Source organism: Macrobrachium rosenbergii, chromosome 53 (genome assembly GCF_040412425.1).
Source record: "Macrobrachium rosenbergii isolate ZJJX-2024 chromosome 53, ASM4041242v1, whole genome shotgun sequence".
NCBI classification, from domain to species: Eukaryota; Metazoa; Arthropoda; class Malacostraca; order Decapoda; family Palaemonidae; genus Macrobrachium; species Macrobrachium rosenbergii.
In genome coordinates, this window is record NC_089793.1 from 53,149,014 (window position 1) to 53,166,643 (window position 17,630).

Here is a 17,630-nt window from a genome sequence, read left to right on the forward strand (position 1 = left end):
CTCTCTCTCTCTCTCTCTCTCTCTCTCTCTTAACAACAGTGTTTGGCAGGGATGCTTCCTTTCAGGCTGCTAAACACTGACGGTGACGGAGAGAAACAGATGGAGAGAATGAGATTCTTCTTCTTTCCTTTAAGGCAGAAATCGTTACAGAGAAGGCAAAAGCTTTTCCAGTACAGAGTCTGAAGGCATAACATATACATGAGTTGTTAACGAGGAGGTTTCAATAAAATGATGTATGTAATTAGCATTTACTAAGTAGTTTTCTACTTAGCAGTTTTCTATTAGAGGTAATATGTAATACAAGCCCACTTGTCATACTCTTGGACGCTCCGAAAAACCCAGTTGTTTTAAAGTAACTCAATTAATGATACATAAAACGACTCGTCAAATGTATGTTTAGATTAAATTTGAAACTTTCTAAATCAGTAAATCATCCTCCTGTTTGATTTTACCTCATAGTGTTAGAAAGGTTAGGCATGATTAGGTTGCTTACTGGAGAATATGAAAGATTTATAACTTTTTTGTGTTTAGATGCTTCTTTCTTCCTCCCTTCCTTCTCTTCCTAACCATCCCCGCTCCCCACCCCCATCACCTCATAACACTGTCGACTGAAATACAAGAACGTAATTTCGGTTCTTTTTTTTCATCCAATAGTAAAGATAGTTTTTTATTAGTTTTCTGTAAAAGAAAACTATTGTGCCGGCTGTCTGTCCGTCGGTACTTTATTCTATCCGCACTGAGGCTAGATGGCTGCAAACTGTTATGTTGATAAGCCATCCTCCAATCATCAAACATACCAAATTGCAGCCCTCTAGCCTTAGTAATTTTTATTTAATTTAAGGTTAAAGTCAGCCATAATCCTGCATCTGGCAATGATATAGGAGAGGCCACCCCCGGACCGTGGTTAAGTTTTCACGGCCCGTGGCTCATACAGCATTATACCGAGACCACCGAAAGATAGATCTATTTTCGGTGGCCTTGATTACACGCCGTAGCGGCTGTGCAGAAAACTCGATTGCGCCGAAGAAACTTCGGCGCATTTTTTACCTGTTCATGGTTAAGAACGCAGAAAGACTTATGCATTGGCAAGGGAGACTTTAGTAGTAATTGCATATCTCCGATGACCGAGTTTTCTTTTCTCAATATACAAACTAATGAATAAACAGATGAATAAATAAATAATAGGGCACGAATGCAACCATCATTCATCGATAAGTGCACGAAATATATTCTCGAAAAAAGAACAGGCTTTTTTAAGGCTTCGAAATCTTCCTTTGTTTTCCTTTGAATCACTTTTTGAAAACTACGACGGAGAGTCATCGATGCAGGTAACGACCCAAGATTATTTTTATAATTACTAATTCATTAAAATAATTCAGGATTTATGTCTTCTATTTTCTGAAATTTTACATCTGTTCGTCTTTTCTAATTGATTTTACTTCTGTCTTTCTGTTTTCTGGAAGCTTGTCAACAAGTTCATAGCCTTGCAAGGCTTGTTCGGTGTACCTTGGCCCTTCATGTTTAATAATAATAATAATAATAATAATAATAATAATAATAATAATAATAATAATAATAATAACTAGGTATATCTAGAATCAAATGGTTCGGTGATCTGTCTATTTGTCCATGACTCTCAGGAAATTACCCGATGCTAGAAAATGCTCTGGTTTTCATTAGTAATCCGAAGTGCAAATATTTTCATATTTAATTAGTGAAATAGTTACACATATGATATGGTAAAAATTCGAATTTACTTTATAGTGGAATTTTAATTGACCTGATAATTACGTCATAGTTATGGTTCCTGACAGATGAGATTCCATGAGTGAAATCCTGGAAGAAAATTAGTCCAAGTCACCCAAGGCACATGTAGCCTCTTACAACTTTGGTAATTCATATTACTTGGAATCAGATCGGATCCTTGATGCTCTTAACGAGCAGGGCATTTCGTGAACGTCGTAGAATAGTGCAAACAGCGTCAGTTCCGCTTCATCATGCTGAAATTTGGAGAAGAATATTGGAATGCGAAGTGATGCCTTTAACTTCCAAACGGAAGACTAGACTTCATACAAACCAACTTTTAGGTTTTCAGGAACTCTGCGCAGCCGAGCAGGATAATGAAAGTGTTACATTGGCTGCTGGTGAATTTTATATATATATATATATATATATATATATATATATATATATATATATATATATATATATATATATATATATATATATATATATATATATATATATATATATATATATATATATATATATATATATATATATATATATATATATATATATATATATATATATATATATATATATATATATATATATATAAATAAATAACTGAAGCAGAAATAAACAGGGATAGTTTAATCTTCCAGGATGAGAAATAGGAAAATGGAAAGGGGAACAATTTAGAGCAAGTCTTCTTCTTCTTTCTCAAACTACCTTAAAATGAGTTTTTGAATAAAAATACTCATCGGACGATTACAAAACAATAGATATCAATACTGGAGCAAAAAAAAAAAAACCGTCTTCGGAAGAAATGGCCTATTATCTAGCTGGCTACTGTGCTATAACGAAGCGGGATTAAGAGATAGTTCCCAGGTATTTAATTTGTTGACACAATAACTCTGACAGATCAAGAACTCTTGCTGGCGGAAAAGTAGAATTTGACATTAGAGGAAAACAAAGGGACGTCTATACACAGTCAGATGTGTTTTCTCATACCCGAAGAATGGTTAACACTTCTATATATGAATTAGGAAGATGTTACAAATACATATGGTTAGAAAGCTTGCAATGCCTTTTATACAACAGTAATTACAGTTCTGACCAGGGCATAAAGCGTCTTCTGACAAATGCATATAAGATCGTTTGAATCAGGAGCGCCGGGTCTGTGTTTCCTGAGTCTCACAGTGCTACCAAAGTTTAGCAATCAAACAGTCAATGACTTTCCTTACATTTTAAAAGAAATTAACGAACTTAATATGAACTCAGCCGCGTTCATTAATTAAATGGTATGGAAAGAGGTTATTACAGTTTTGCCGAAGCATCGTTCGTCCTCAGCTAGAAATTTTATCTATTTCATTTCTTTTATCATTTATTGCTTCTATTAATTGACAATAAGTTTATTGATTTTATCCATTTATTTATATCATTTATTTATCGTTTTATGTATCCTTTACTAACCTTTTATTTTCTTTTCAAAGTGTTACCAAAACCTCCCATTCACTTTTCAGTTAGGAAGTCCAACTTGCACAGCGATGCTTTTAAATGACTTCTTCAATATTATTCCCCTCCATTTCCTAGACATTATCAGAAAATATATATAATTCACTGTATTTCACACAAGAATTGAAATTTTCACATCAGGAGAAAACATCAATCGGATTACGTAGAAATAAAATTTTGGGAAATCAAATGTTGTACTTATTCACTTCAACGAAACAGACAGACAACGAAAGATAAGAGCAAAGGAAAACCTTATTTGCAAAAGCAAGAAAAAATAAGCAGATATGAAACCATGAAAACATGCCATGGCATTGCATTGCAAATTAAATATCCAACTGTTCATAAAATTGGGAAGAACTCTATGTCCATTCTGACGCTAACATCGCACCACTGTAAAACACATTATAGCACCAGATAAAAAAAAAAAAAATGCAAAAGGAAGCGAAAAGCTTTTTCCAGAAATAACTTCTAGCATAATGAGTTTTAGTATTAATCATTGTGCATCAGTGCATATATTTATCGATTGGCTTGTTTTTCTTTTTTTTTTCTTTATTTTCATCTGAGTATCACAATACTTTTACTCTAGGAAAGCTGTTCATATTTAATAAAAAATAGTACTTACGGAGAGAAAATAAACACAAACAATGTAAAAATATAATATCTTCATGAAAACCTGCAAAATAATATACACATCACATTTCAGGTTATGAATAATAATATATATCTTAGTTTAACCAGACCACTGAGTTGATTAACAGCTCTCCTAGGGCTGGCCCGAAGGATTAGATTTATTTTACGTGGCTAAGAACCAGTTGATTACCTAGCAAGGGGACCTACAGCTTATTGTGGAATCCGAACCACATTATAGCGAGAAATGAATTTCTATCACCAGAAATAAATTCCTCTTGTTCTTCATTGGCCGATCGGAGATTCGAACGCGCGGCCAGCAGAGTGCTAAGTGAGAACGGAACCCACTCGCCCAACGAGGAACTTTCAGGTTATGAAAAGAGCCCTTTCATTTCGAGTTAAAGACAGATAATAAATATATGGCAAAACTTTGCACTAAAACAATTCCATGGGTCAACGTTGTAACGATATTTTTGGGATGGATATTTCTCATAACCAACCTCTTAAGTTGTGCTTGTATATGTGTGAATATGCACGTCCTTATTCTTATTGCAATAATAAATGTGTTTGGAGGTAGAGAGACACAGGGTGATGAACACATATACTCTAAGTCATTTTCTTGAATGTGTCAGATGACTCGCTCATTGGTGATACCTGAAGAGTTACTCCAGGATCAACAGATTACAAGAAAACGAGAAGTCAAAGCGAGAGAGACAGAACGACGAAACGAAATGAATGAGCAGTTCAAAGAATATAAGAATAAAAAAGAATGAAATGACGACCACTCTGTGACCTCACAGGTCGAAGAAAATTTAAAAGAGTTGTTTGTTTATTCATGTCAGGGATTTCTTGTTCAAGCTGCGGTCAGAAAATAAAGAGTGAGTAAAACGTAAATGAAAAAGAGAAAATAAAACAGGGAAATCCTTGTTTAATGCGTCTCGGGATATTTAGGGGAGAAGAAATTGTTTCCTTTCGAAGCTATCCAAATTGTCATTTTTATTCTTTTTGCTCTCGTTTTGTCTTCTGTGGCATTTTGGATCGTTGTTTCTTTTCCTGGCATGTAACTCCCGCTGATTATATATAATATGTACATTCATTCACTATTTCCTTGAGTAGTTTTTTTTCATGAGTCAATTTCTCTACTTCTCCTGACTTTCCTCTTTCTATTTTGTGGAACATTTCTTAGCAACTCAGCTACTAAATTATGTTTGCTCTAATCGACTGAGGGCAAATTTAGCATCATGTAACATTATGACATTAATAATGAGAGAAGAGGCTCATAAAGTGAAATTAACCTAAAAAATGGACGAGTAACAAGATAAGAAAAAAAATTGAAATTTCCCTTAGCCGGTATATTTCTCATATTATCAATATTAACGTGGATTTTCGAATATTTTTAATAATAATAATAATAATAATAATAATAATAATAATAATAATAATAATAATAATAATGGAGGAGACTTCCAAGGTAAGTGATATTGGAGGAAATAGCTGTTTATAAGGCATTTAATAAGTGTAGAACCTTCTATGCTTCTCATTACCATCTTTACATTACTGTATAGCTGGTGCATTAGGTTTCTCAGGTTATAAGTAAATCTTCTGTTGTAATGGTTTTATTAGTTTTCTGAAAAGAAGAATATTGTGCCGGCCTTGTCTGCCCGTCCGCGCTGTTTTTCTGTCTACCCTCAGATCTTAAAAACTATTGAGGCTAGAGGGCGGCAAATTGGTATGTTGATCATCCACCCTCCAGTCATCAAACATGCCAAATTGCAGCCCTCTAGCCTCAGTATTTTTTATTTTGTTTAAGGTTAAGTCAGCCATAATCGTGCTTCTGGCAACGATATAGGATAGGCCGCCACCAGGCTTGGTTAAGTTTCATGGGCTGTGGCCCAGACAGCATTATGCCGAGACCAACGAAAGATAGATCTACTTTCGGTGGCCTTGACTACAGGCTGTAGCGACTGTACAGAAAACTCGATTGCGCCGAAGAAACTTTGGCGCAAGTTTTACTTGTTTCCTTTGATGCGTCGACTGCGCGCTGCCGGTCATCGACTGAGTTACGAAGCTTTGCAAACTGAAAGCGAAACTGGACACAAAGTTACAGAGACAAAGAGGATGAGCAAATACAAAGTAAATTCGGTCTTCTGGAGATTTTATGCTGAAGAATTCGAATACTCTTGAAGATCTTGCTACACTGGCAAAGTTATTTTTGCAATAAAGGGAAGGGAAAGGTGGGGATGCTCATTTCATCGAAACCCACAATATTAAGAGCTGGAAAACACGTAGATGAAAGACATGAAACGAAGGAGAGGAAAAAGAATTAGTCTCGAAGTCTTTCCTTCATCTGAACAACCTAACTAAAGCAAACGGGGTTTTTAATCAACATTTCGACTGTTGAAATGAATAGACAATGCCGTCTTATGATGAGGAATGAACATTTCCGTTTCCTTTTTCAGTGCCTTTCGAATGGTTTCCGTTGATAACATAGGGTTTTTATTCAAATCTTGTTGATCTAAATAGCACTGGTCTGATGAGGTACAATCTGGGTAATTTTCTTTCGCCTGTTGATCAGACCCATACTGCTGAGCCCTGGCAGCGCGGTCATAATTATTGTAATAGCATTATTTCTTAGGTGGCTTTTCCTGAAATGATTATTAATATAATATCATATCTCAATATTCTTCATCATTATATGACAGATTTACTAATTTTGTATACACAAGTAAAAAATATGACTAGAATTTATTATTATAGAATAAAATGTAAATATATATATATATATATATATATATATATATATATATATATATATATATATATATATATATATATATATATATATATATATATATATAAAATTTAAGGTCTATATTCATATGGAATAATATTGTCAGTTACAGTAAAAGCTATCTCACCTAATTATACTTGTCATCAGGATCCTTCCCAGGATTTTGATCATATTGTGGATTCTGCCCTTCTGATGATTAATACTTACACATTCACTAAGCAAGCTAAACATTTTTATTAATCGCTTTTGTTACTTTGATATATCGAGGATTTTTCTAGGCGAGAAAATTTTCAGTAAATCTATGACCTTAATTAATATCTAACAGAATAGGAAATTTTTCGAAAGAAAAGAATATCTTTCTCTCTCTCTCTCTCTCTCTCTCTCTCTCTCTCTCTCTCTCTCTCTCTAGTTTCTTTCTGGTCTTTTCCCATTTAATTTTTTGTCTCTAAGTTTGACTTTATTTTTATACATTGTAAATTGTTGTCTTTGCTACTTTCAATTTTGGTCCATTTTCCACTCCGTTTGTGAAGTCCTCCTTTCTCCTGGTGATAAATGTGCTCAGTAAACCGGTTGTTGATGCCATCACACCACTAAGCTGTCTAAATTTATAACAGGCAGGATCGGTCTAGCTAGGGCCTGGTATAATAAAAGCTTATATTAAGTGACATGATCACATACTCCTCCTTTCAGATACCCAGTGCAAATTTACACACACTACCACATGTGCAGTATGCATGAAACGTGATTTAAGGTCCAAGTGCTGTTGCCAAAAGCGTGACTTGCGCAGTGATGGATACAAGAACCTTTACCAGCATATTCAGGCATCCTCTGCTAACTATGTGCCAAGCACTTGATACTGTAGGCGAATTTGAAGTAGTGTTTTTCTTCGAAGACAATGTCACGGCAAACGTAACCTGTTTCAAATCTACATCTAAAAGAAATAAGATGCACATATATGCACATGTAAAATTACACACTCACTCATACACACACACGCACACACGCATACACGCACATACATACACACACACACACACACACACACACACACACACACACACACACATATATATATATATATATATATATATATATATATATATATATATATATATATACATACATATATATATATATTTATAGACGACTACTGGGGCACAGTCTATAGTCCAGATGCTAAGAGATGCCCACTGTCATCACCTCATTTTTTGCTTAAAGGTGTTACTAAATGCAGCATCTGAAGGAGGTATGTGATTAAATTTCTGAGAACATGAATGTCCTAAAAGGCTCATTTACCGCCTACATGTGCAAGGGTGTATCGGAATTTGGTAGGGCGGAGTGTATGGCAAGGGCAGGGCCAGCTAAGTGGGTCTTGGGTAAGGGTAAATGTGGAGACATTCAGTATGAAGTTGTTGTTTTCTGATGAAAGGCTCACCAATGTATTAAAGTAAAATACAATATAATTAAAATAAAGCATAAACCCATGAAGAATCGAAGTATTTGTGTTTTGGTGTAATAAAGTTGAAAAGTAACAAATGGTTTTTCAAAAGCTTTGTCGTCAAGGGTTACGTAGGAAAAAAACCACGTAGAAATAACCAGGTCCTTCCTTCAAGGGATTATTGCGTTAATTACCGATTCCATTCCAAAGGCCATTACCACACCCATTATTCTCCCTTCCTCTAATCCCATAGTGAAAGACAGGATTTGAAGAACCTTTCGGCAAGAAACGAAATGTATAAATGAAACTATAAGAGAGACTCATCAAGGAGTTTATGTATATGTTTGGTTTTCAATAGAAGATGATTATAAATGACGTAAAAGGCATTTAGGAGGAAGGAAAACCCTCCCAAAGGGATACTGGACCTATAATAGTCCTGTTTCTCCATTTTGAAGGGAATGAGATGAAGGATTTTTCTTGCTGTTTCTGAAGGCTTCAGCCGCGAAACGACACCTTAATATTCAGATTCATCTCTTCTTCTAAAAATGAAAGTTCCATTTATCAGGCTTTTATCTAAGATTCTTTCCAGTCTTTGTTGTAGCGAAAGAAAAAAGCCTTATTTTGATGATAACCTTTTTGGTAGATCGAAAAAAAGCAAATGCCTTATTTTTGATGATAAGTCATTTTCTTTTTGGTCAGCAAATCAGATTTGTTTGAAAAATAATAATAATAATAATAATAATAATAATAATAATAATTTTCAGATATTTTACCATATACAAAGTATACATTTTATATATATATATATATATATATATATATATATAAGAATTTGCTTATATATATATATATATATATAGATATACAGTATAGTCGTTTTCTTTACTATGACAATTGCTCAGCAAATAACAATCTATTTCAATTTGTTTCATAATAATAATAATAATAATAATAATAATAATAATATATATATATATATATATATATATATATATATATATATATATATATAATAATAATATATAATAATAATAATAATAATAATTTTATATATATATATATAGATATTTTACCATATATAAATATATATACACACACATTTATATATATATATATATATATATATATATATATATATATATATATATATATATATATATATATATATATATATATATTCTCCATCGTTCAAAATTCATGACCTTAGCATCAACATGCATAATTTGCGTTTGCTTTTGGATCCTAATAATTTTGTGGTCCCTGATTTATTGAAGTTCATTTGTTTAGCACGTTTATATTCCACCCATTAACAATATGTTGCAGGAAATTATTCAGCAGTGAATTAGCGCGGCGTGGCTTTGCGAATTTAAAGTTCAATTCACGAAAGCGTTTTGCATTTCCAGCGTAACGTAACTAGTAAAGTTTGGATGCCATTTCCTTTTTATATTCATGATATGAACAGCAATAATTTATGAAAACTCTAATTTATTGTTTTTCAGATAAAGGAGGAATTAATGGGATGCAATGTACACTATCAGCTTAGTAATTCATGGGGTTTGGTTTTTCTCGCTCAATGTTTTTGCAGTGCTTATTTGAATGTTGCACTTTTTTATAAGGAGCATTTTAAAGGGTATGTTTTAGAGCAATTCTCTGTTACCGTTACTTTGTCTTCTCGCCAACTTAATACTTCCCTCAAGGCTGCCACCAAGAAATAGGGAAAAAATGGTTATGATATTGTTTCAAACTTATTTTGCAACAAGCTGCAGCAGCTGTATTAAAGGCATATTCTGTAAATCCTCATCCTTGCCAAAGAAAAAAAAAAAATCTTTTTGCAGCCGAAAACTTACCACTTTGCGCTAGATGTCAACAATGGAATGGAAATGACGAGAACTCTGGATGTGTTATCGCTTTTCCATGTTTCTTCCATTCTCCGATTTCGTTTAGCTCGTATAGTGTTCTAAAGGCTTCTCTTTCTTTGAAATTATTCTATTTCGTTTCATCTTTTGCTTTTAATTTTTATTGCCTTTAATATTCATTTTCTTTGCCAACAGCTATCTGTAAACCGCCAATAATCTCCTTTCTAGTTTGTCTATATAACCTCTATACCATTTTGTTGTTTTCAGTACATATCAAGGCTCTCTTCTCTCTCTCTCTCTCTCTCTCTCTCTCTCTCTCTCTCTCAACCCTTTTTCAGGGTGCATTTGGAATTAGAATATGGACATCTGCTTCTCAGTAACTTGATGGATTAAAAAATCACGTGGCTACTTCAAACCAGCTTCAAGAACCCTTCAAATTCGAGAGCGTTTTAAAGAGCAGATTTTATTTCCATGGGAGATCATCCTGGCGGCCTGATTTATTGCTTTGAACTCTTTAGTCTTTGGCGTTGCGCTGAACAACTTACTGCTGCCAGTATGCCTTTGATGTTATGGCTACAAGAGAGAGAGAGAGACGCATCATTCACTCATTCATTTTGAATGCATGCGTGGCTCTTGCATTACTCTGGGCCTTTCAGGAAATGCAAAAGTTCTACTTTCACAACATCGACGAAAAGGGAAGGCCAGTCCTATCCTGTCGGCTTGATGAGATCTCTAGCTCCGAGTAATAAATCCCTCATCTCCAGTCCGGAAAGTTCATTGCAAACTCATCCTAAAGAGATTAGCGATACTGATCAAAGTGAACACTGCATTGGCAACGAATGTTTTGCCTATGGAGAAGTTTATGAACACTGAGAATTCAGGAATATTCAGTTTTCTTTTTTTGGCCGTTGAAGACACCGAGACGGCTGTAGTGTCAAAAAAAAAAAAAAAAAAAAAAAAAAAATATATATATATATATATATATATATATATATATATATATATATATATATATATATATATATATATATATATAGTATTCAGGTTAGTGGCCTTTTTCTAGAAACCAGGCCTACTAAGGGTACAAAGTACCATAATGAAAAAAGTTAGTAACTATAAAAGGGAAATTCATGTAGACCCTCACATAAAAAGCTTTACAAAACGGTAAATGATGAAACTCTAAATAGACGACACCAGTGCAAAAAAAAAAAAAAAAAAAAAAAACATTCACACACACACAAGTTTATCATTGATCTAAAAACTCATATTCTTTAAGTGGTAATGCACACGTGGCTTCCAAAATTTACTGGTAAATCTTAATATCTCCATTTCCTTTTCCTGTCTTCAAAGACGGATAATCAAAATTATTAGAGTATTACTATAATATTTCATTCTTAAGCCGACAAGTGTCTCAACCAATCCATGGTATTAGTCAGGACTACTCTAAATTTACAATGGAATTACTCATCACAGAGCAGAATACACAGTCATAGATTCCTCCCAAAGTTAATAAAAAATAAAAGAATTCATAATTTAGGAATTCAATGTAAAATTCTGATTTCTGAAAGGAATTCACATTTTTTTAGGCCGGGAGTCTCTCCATGTCCAGCACAGCTCACACCGAAGGCTTCCTCGCCTCCTCTGTACTCCCATCAGTAAAGTAAGCAAGCACAGCCATGCTCAGAATTGATTCCACATGACAGCACTGGATTTGTTCAAAATTCACTAACTGGCATCTAACATGCCACATATTTATTTCTTATTTGAACGGGAAAACAAGCATATCTCATAAAGTAAGGCCACAGTATGAGTCATAAGAGTGAGATCTGTCATGTATATGAATAGTGTAAGAAAATATCGCTTATAAACAAATTTCAGTGACAAAAATTTTTAAAACTTACGTTCACTCATCGCTGATGCGTTCTACAAAACAAGTCTTTATCAAGCCTAGGTTCAAATGTTAAAGCGATAAGAAAAATCATAAAAAGTTTTCATAACATATTGGCTTTAATTGCAACATAAAATCTGAAATAGTCCTATTTGATATTTTTACCCCTCGATACTGGAACAACTATAAATGAATAAATACCAAAGTATTAATGTAGTTAGAACACATCCACTGATATCAAAGGGGGGGCGGGTCCTGTGTGACGCAACCACTCGAGTGGCGGCAACATGAACCACCTGGAACATAGGTCTACAATGAGTAAAGATAATGAAATCATCTTGAAAATATTATTTATTTCAAATTTATTGTAGGAATATTTCGACTATCATAAAAAAAAAATAATGTTGTTTATTTCATACTTTTTAACCACTTCAAAAGTAATGGTTTATTAGCAAATATTCACCTATGCATTTACGGTTTTGTTAATGATAAGATTTTGTTCCTTGGCTTAAAAGAGTGTTAGTTTTCTCTACGTGCCAAAAAAAAAAATATATTACACCTAGCAATCACTCTTCTATTTCGATCACAATTTCTGGCCAGAAAGCTTATGATGTTATCAATACATTCTTGCGCTGCAAATTAGTTTATGAATAAATCAATTATACACCAAAAGCAAACAGAAACACTTTCAAGAAAATAAAATTTTTGTCAGTTTTAAAAAAAAAAAAAGTTGCATAATCTTTTGCATTATTGGTAATAAATATTTCAATTAATAGCCATATTCTCAATACAATTTAAGGAATCATTATTTTTATTCTTCAAAAAACAGGTAATCTCTTAAAGTAAATCCTTTAGGAAACGAAATTACATCTGAGAAACCTAAGATTATTTTTTGTTAGGCAGTTTGAACATAGCCTGTATCGCGAATTTTTCCCTACGACTGGGAGGGTTCTAAGTCCCGGATGATATGGGACTGGGAACCCTCCCAGTTGTGGGAAAAATTCGCGACATTTGGTCCTTCGAACCGGATGGTCAGTATCAGTGAGCATCAGGACCGTCCAACAAGTGATGGATTTTCGAGTTGGCTGGGGAAGTGGCGAGAGTGACAAGGTCATAATAGAAGTTCACAGTATGGCGATCATTGTTTTTTCGCAACGCGGAATTTTTATGTGACTTGAAGCAACATGGCTGTCGCAAGTAACTTGCAGGCCAGTTCACTGGTTGCATTACTGACAGATGTGGTGGCTGAGGCCCATATGAACTGTTGGAGACACGCGCTACGGCGGTGTACCAGAATCTGATCAATCGCATTAAAGCAGATGAGCAAATGTTGAGAAATTTCCATTTGACTAGTACCTTAAAGTTAGAATCAAGTTTTGAATTGTCAATTTGTCAAGTGCTCGATGGAGCAAATAATGTAATTGTCCTTCTCCTTACCAGAATTGAATTCCTTGTTAGCGTATCGCAGCAACGACCTATATTGCCGAAGTTGAAAGGACTTCCTTTACCTGTGTTTGATGGTGAGATTAACGAATACGCTACTGATTTTACATATTTGTTTGGTGCCCTCGAGAAAGAACCGCTTAGAGTAGCCAAGGCTTTAAGTGTAACGGCTGCTAACTACGATGTTGTATTAGGGTTGCTGGAACGTTACTATGGTAATCAGCAGCAAACGTTGGTTATTTTGCATCGGCGACTCGCCAATATCTTTGTTCCCAAATTGAACAGCGTAGATTCAAAATTTTCTGCATCGAGTTGACGGTGTTTTTAGAGCAAATTAAACGCTTGAGTACAGTAGATGTGGGGCAGGGAATGGTTATGAGTTTGATTAATCAGAAGCTCTCTCAAGGCGATGTATATCGTAAAGTTGTGGATTACTTGAGAAAATGTGATTATACTTTAGATGAGTTTTTTGAGGCACTCGGTTTCCTCATTAGGAGTTTGGAGGGCGATGCATTACAAAAGGTAGAGGACGAGTCTGTAAGACCGAAGACAGTTCCATTTCAAACCCCTCGTACTAGAATGTGTCCATTTTGCTAAGGTGAGCGTTCGGCCAGCGAGTGTAACAATCACACCACCATTGAAGACTGAAGGGGACAACTAATGTATTTCCTTAGGTGCTTTAAATATTTAGGCAAAGGCCCTAGTAGCATTCAATGTAACAAACAGAGTTGTAAATTGTGCAATGGTAGACATCATAACTTAACTTGTAGTAATAATGCCTTCAAGCCTCAGTCAAAAGTACCTACCAGGCAGTTCAACAACGTAAATGATCAGAGTCAGTCATCAAGTCATGTCACATCTAAGCCAGTAAAGGGCCAAAGTAGAGATAGAAATCGCAAGGGTTCCACCGTAAGTAGAGTAAATGAGAAGAAATAGAGTGATGAAAAACTCTGCGTAAATGCGAAGTCAGTAAATGCGCCTGACTCAGGCCTACCATCGACGCTGTTACCAACCACGTCGGCCATCTTGTGTGCCCAGGCCCAACAGGCTCCGACCAGAGCGTTTTTAGACACCAGGAGCCAATGTAGTTTCATATCAAGTTGGCTAGCTCAGAAATTAAAGTTGCCGGTAATAAAGAAAGTCTCCCTCAGTATTGCACCATTTGGTCCTAATGTTATTGATGGCAAATACAATTTGGTTTCTTGTAAAGTTCAGATGGGAAATAGGGTAATAAGGACAAAATTGATAGTGCATGACAATGTGAACATCCCCATCTACAACTTGGGCTTAGTTAATGTAAAACATAATTTGCGAAACAAAGTGTACAAAATGGCAGACGAGGAAGTTCGTAATGACATTTTGATAAATGTGAACCTGCTGATTTGTGCCAACAATTTCAATCACTTCATCTTTAGTATGGACAAGTGTGATGGAGTCAGTCTTTTCATGACTCATCAAAGGGTATCCCTTTATGACTTATGGGAAGGTCTGCCAGTGGGCACTTAAGTGAGTTGACACAGCTTCCGTGAAAGCCTTGCGTGTCTGCCAAACAGTAGAACCAAGCCAGGATGTCGATGAATGGTGGCGACTTGATACGACTGGTATCAGTCCCAAAGAGCAATTTTCCATCTCAGAGAATGTAGCCATCCAGAAAATAAAGGAGAGTGTAGTACAAACTGATCAGAGTTATAAAGAGAATCTCCCCTTTTGCAATGAAAGACATCCGAGTGTCAGTTACCATAATGTCATTGCACAATTAAATGCTTTAGAAATGAGATTTGATCGAGATCTTAGTTACTGAACTACTTACGAGCAAGTCCTTCAGACTTATCTCGAAGCTGGGTTCATAGAGGAAGTCCCCAACTCGAAGGGAGGAATCTCTTTGAATGATTGCTTGTATCCAGGTCCCAGTTTAGTTGAGTTGTTATATGACCTTTTGTTAATGTTTAGAGTAAATCCCTATGCATTAACTGCTGACATATCTAAAGCCTTCCATCAAGTCCTTCTTGATCCACAGGACACCAAGTGTGATTGATTCCTGTGGTACAAGGCGCCATCACAAGCAACTACCTTTGCTTTCAGGGTCGTGGTATTTGGAATTACAACCAGTCCTTTTCTCCTTCAACAAGTCCTTCAGACTCATTTTAGGGTAGCCGGGAGGGCAGAATTAGTAAAATCGTTTTATGTTGACAATTTTACTGCCATCTATGCTACTGAGGGAGAAATATGGGATAATTATTTAACTGTTAAACAGCTTTTAGATGAAGCTAACATGCCATTGAGAGGGTGGGTGAGTAATAGCCTAGCCTTTGATCAACGGGTAGGAATTGAAGAGCCCACTGAGATCTCTGTGTTAGGAATGTTATGGGATAGGAGTAGTGATCAGATGTGTTGAAACCCTTCAAAGGGTTGGGAGAATTGTCTAGTAACTAGGTTCCCATGAAACATAGGGTCCTTTCCTTGTTAGTATCGAATTTTGATCCGTTAGGGTTGGTCAGTCCAACATATGTTTAAGGAAAGTTGTTTTTGCAGAAACTACGGGAAGAAGGTATAGGATTGGATGATGTTCTCGACACAGAAAAACAGACAGAGGATATGAAGATCTTAGAAGAGATTGTCAATGTGCATAAGTTGAAATTTAAGAGAGGAATTTTACAGGCAAATCAGAAGTTCATGTCTTTACTGATACCTCAAGTAAGGCATATGGGTCAGTAGCCTATGTCAGGGGAAGTAAGAGAAAAACTAACCTGTTGACTAGCAAAATGAGAGTAGCCCCTAGGAAACAACAACTGTTGACCATACCAAAATTAGAGATATTAGCCTTGTTATTAGGAATTAGGTTAGGTAGAAATTTGAAGAATTTATTAAAAAAGTCAGTACAGTTATAATTTGGACTGACAGTAAGATTGCTGTAGCCTGGATAAATAGCAAAGAGGAGAATAGGAATATGTTTATAGTTAATAGGGTAGGAGAGGCTAACTCTCTTTTACAGGAGTGTGGGATGATTCTGAAGCACGTGCTGACCAAAAGTAATGCAGCAGATCTTCTGTCCCGAGGGACTAGTATGAGAGAGCTGACAGAGGGCCCCAGTTTCTTCATGTTGAAGGTCCTGCCGATCCCCCACAGCCACTAGATGATGCCTCACTAAGCCAGGCTAATAAGTGAGTTGTTGCCACCCTCTGTGAACTACAGGAAGAAGTAGCTCTGACACAACCCACAGACATCTGACCTATAATAGAGAGTATTGTTGAATTTAGTATTTTGATGTGTATTATGAAAAATGTGTTAAAAGTTTTAGAAAGTAATGCTGATCCATTTTTAAAGCTTGTCTATTTGGAACAAAGGCATTATTTGCCTTCAGTTTATAGTTATTTGGAAAATGAATCTAAAATACACAATGATGTCATTAATTTTGTTAACCAGTTAGGGTTAGTTTTGGTTGAGGGTATCATATGCTCTAGAAATAGGTTAAAGAATGCTGTAGGAAAGAGATTATTTAATCTAGTTACCTGCAGAAGGTAAATTAGTACAATCATACCTGAGACACTTGCATACCCTGAACATGCTTTGTGGCGTGAAGTCACTAATAGCTATTTTTTTGCCAGGAATGTTGGTGTCCAGGATTGAGATGTTTGCCAAAAAGGTGGTAGGTGGATATGTAGCTTGTATTAAATCCTTCAATCCTCCTCTACACTGTCCACCTCCCCCGCTGCTCCCCATTGCATGAACACAGATGTCGTGGCTGTTTGCCTGTATTGGTCTCGACCACACTGGACCTATCCAGGTAGAAGGAGGGATAGGCTACATCTTGTTGGTAACTTACATGAGCAGCCAAGCCATCTACTTGAGTACTGTTCTACCCTCGATGCTGCCACCTTCATCTTGATGTTCAGGAGACTCGTTGCGATGCATGGGATGCCCTGTAGTATCTACAGTGACAATCACCAGACGGGACATCCGGTTGGAAGGACCAAATGTCGCAAATTTTTCCCCACAACTGGGAGGGTTCTAAATCCCTGGTGCTATGGGACTGGGATGGTCAGGCCTGAAGGGCACTACCAGCAAACACAGAAGCAAAGGTCCATCAAGGTCAGGCAGGGTTTTACAATTTTATTTAAAAATAGACTACTTAAAATTCCACATGCAAGAAACTTAATGCACATCCTTAAGGATCACATGGTCAGTACAAGACACAATGCTGAAGGCTATACAAAAACCCTTAAAACCCAGAAAAACATGCTTTAACAGCTACAGTTTTACATAAAACTTATTTTCGAACAATCGGGCTACATTTTAACCAAATATTAACTGGATTAAACCTCGGATATCAAAAATGTGAAAGGATCA